We start from the raw sequence: 3498 nt of genomic DNA, 5'->3' as shown, positions 1-3498 counted from the left end.
CTCCAGGACCGCGATATATCCGAATCCGCAGTATAGCGAGGGACGATACAACGAGGGGTGGGTGTCCTACTAAAAAATAATGAACTTTTTGTTTAGGAAATACTGAAAAAAAATAAAGAAGAAAGCTTACAAGTGCCTGAAATATTGTATTGAAATGTCTATGTTTCAAATCTATTTGGTGGTATTATATATGTTTGCACTGTAAGCATACATAAAAGCCCGTTTTTAGTTATGTTAATTGTCTACGAGTATTTGTATGTGCCAGTTTTCTAATACAACTGTTTAGTCTGTTTAGCATTTAGTCTGTTGAGTTCCACTATACCTATATGTGTTCTATGCATTAACCAACATGCTAATGTTTAATGAATATAGCCAAACATTCTTTTATTTGATGTACAGGAGAGTAGCACTTATTTTAGTCCCAAAAGATTTCTTTAATATGGTACTAATTAAACATTTTCAGCTTCACATGCACCAAAATACAGTAGACGGTCGTGGAAGGCATTACTGTTCTTGGTTCAGCAGCAGTAGGCAAGTTATAAAATGTCTTTATTACATTTATTTTACTCATACATCAGAGATAAACAACCAAGAGCTTGTTATATTAAGAACTGAAATGTAGGTCCAGATGTGTTGTGCTTGTTTTTATAAAAAAAGCTTCTGGTTTCTCCCCCTTGCAATCTGGTATGTGTATGTTTCTATCTACAGTCTTCCACAACTTGAATTAAATAGAAAATGAAGAATACTTTTCATTGTATAAGTGATTCAAGCATCTAGGAGCAGAGTAAGACAAATATTAATTCTTCGCCTTGACATGTACATTTGCATACTAACAACAACTCTATTATACCGCTGGAAACTGATTCTGCCACAGGTTAATATGGTGCTGGCTATTTCAGCTTTGGGTCAGGACAGCAGGAATTAAACTCTGTTGGAAACAAGGAACTACTAGTGTACTACTGTAGTCATACACTAAAAGCACTTCAACTTCCTGAAGGTCAAGTTAAAAAACCTCTAAAAAAACTGACCAAAAGCAACCTTGCCCGTATTCAACTAGAAACATGGTATATTGAAGAAAAACTGGTATAAACAATGTTGGTTTTCAGGTTTATTTCTCTTAACGGCTGCAGCCAAATGTTTTGTTCCAGTCCTTGTACAGCTTCAAGTCCTTGGAAGACACACTGGGGCGCCTGGCCTGGCGTGCATCCTTGAAGTCTGTGTAGACAATGGCGCACACTTGGTCCAAAGTGATGGTGGAGATGTCGGTTAATCTGGATGCTATGGATGGGCCCCAGGGCGGACCCCCTGCACAGCTGCGTCATGTCCGCCCCAGAGAAACCCTCTGAATGCTGGATCATCAGCTTGAGTTCCTCATCCCAAGCTGACAGTTCTCCTGAGACATTAAGTTGACAACTATCTGCTTCGTTGCTAAAGCTTCAGGCAGGGAAATGTACAGCCTTTTAGCCAACCTCCTGCGTGAAGCCTTGTCAATCGATTGGTGGCCCCAACGACAAGAATCCGGTCATCGGTAGAGGTGATGGCCCCATCCAGCTGCACCAGAAATTCTGTCTTAATCCTGCAGGAGGAATCATGCTCCCCATCCACCCTCTGGGACAAGAGGGAGTCAGTCTCATCAATGAAGATCACTGCAGGCTGGTAGCAGCGAGCTATGGAGAACAGGGCGCGTACCATCTTCTCCCCCTCCCCTACCCACTTGGAGGTAAGAGAGGAGGCACTGATGCTGAAGAATGTCGCTCCTGACTGGGACGCAATGCACTTCCCGATAAGTGTCTTCCCAGTACCTTGGCATCCAAAAAGGAGGATCCCCTTAGGAGGTCCTCTTAGTCCTATGAAGATGCCTGGCCTCAGCATTGGCCAAACCTCAATTTCTTTGACGGTGGCCTTGGCAAACTCTAGCCCAGCAATATCATGCCAGTTAACGGGGGAGCCGTGGTCCATGGTCTCACTCATGATCACTCATAATTCTGGGCTCAAAGTTTTTTAAACGCTTGTGCTCAGAAGAAGGGCCTCTTGTGGACATCATCTCATATTCATCCTCATCTTGTTTTGCCACAGGTGGGACAAACTTTCCAAACACACCTCGAGACCTATTGGCTCCTAAGGACTTTTTTGCCCCAATGTAGGATGACATGGTGGGTGTCCGTGGAGGCTAGCTGCTGTACTTTTGCTGTTCCACAAGCATTTGCTCCTTGGCAGTTTTAAAGCTGGTGAGGCTACTTTCCTCTGCTCGTCCCCTTGCGTCATGTGGGACAAAGCATCCATGCAGTCGTTGCCCATGGGTTTGAAATGAGTCAATGTCATCCTCATTGCCGATGTCATAGAAAGCCTTTCTTTTCGTGGAGTTAGAATATGAGAACAAGGTGGGCTGGTTGGTAGCATTGAGATTACTTGATCCTGCACCACAGTGACTCACTGCTAGAGGGGGACCAATTGCTGGCTTGGCAGAACTCACAACAGGCATTTCCAGGTTTCCAAACACTGAAGTTGCAGCAACCACAGCATTTGGTGGTCTGTCATTAAACAAGGAGGATATATTGGTAATACCAGTGTGACAAGTACCCAACGGCATAGCACTCATTTTGTTAGATGGCCTATTGGTTGAAGAGGAACCAGCAAATTTAGGATGACCATCATCTGCATTACCGCAGACTTCATCACCGACTACTGCGTTCATGTCAGCCGGGGCCACAAGAGCATTCCTGCTTTTTGTACCAGCTTCAATCATCCCTTGAACGCATTTTAACTTTAATATGCTCTCTGCTGTAAGGGACAACTCCCACTTGTCACTGTCATTCCTCGGACACCTGGCCAGATGCAAGACACTATCTGTATAGTTACTCAACCCGGTCTCTGCAATGTCAGAGTCAATAATGGCTGAGTATTTCTCTGTGTACTTCTTGAACAAGCTCCCAGTGCAGGCCTCAGAGAGGTCAGAGTTCGCCCATGCATACTGAATGTCTAGAATATGTGTGCGGTAGGCATCAGCCTTCTGTTCAGGTGTGCAGGTGCCAGATGTAATGTCAAAGGACCGTTTTTGCCATTCATTCAGGTGTACTGAACTCATGTTAGCTGAATTTGCCTTGCCTCCAAGTTTATATGGAACACATTATTTATAGTATTTCAAAAAAAAAGTTGTCAAACAAAATCTAGTTTAACGTAAAAAAAAAAAAATCATATTAACACAAGACAAAAAAGTACACTGCATGAATTAGCCCTGACAATCCAGGGGCTATTTGTAGTTGCATGCTTTTATAAACACAGAAAATCCATAAATAGCAGGAAAAACTTGAGAGAAAGGGATTTAAAAATTCAACATCTGTTGTGTCTCACTCGTTAGCTTGGTATGGTGTTCAAGTATTCCATTGTTTTTAATTGACATTTTTAAAAACTGAAAAATCACAATTGAGAATGTTTAAATAGGTGCAGTATATTTAACCTGGTGGTCTGGCCAATCTAGTTTCGCCAAGGGCTTCTGGG

At 42.8% G+C, this 3498-nt stretch overlaps 1 pseudogene; it reads right to left on the bottom strand.

The window, feature by feature from the left end:
- Nucleotides 1-1117: 1117 nt before the first annotated feature.
- LOC117394497 (fidgetin-like protein 1) lies at nucleotides 1118-3086 on the bottom strand (annotated as a pseudogene).
- Nucleotides 3087-3498: the final 412 nt, after the last annotated feature.

Source organism: Acipenser ruthenus, chromosome 3 (assembly GCF_902713425.1).
Source record: "Acipenser ruthenus chromosome 3, fAciRut3.2 maternal haplotype, whole genome shotgun sequence".
Lineage (NCBI taxonomy): Eukaryota > Metazoa > Chordata > Actinopteri > Acipenseriformes > Acipenseridae > Acipenser > Acipenser ruthenus.
This window is presented reverse-complemented; position numbering and strand designations above follow the sequence as displayed.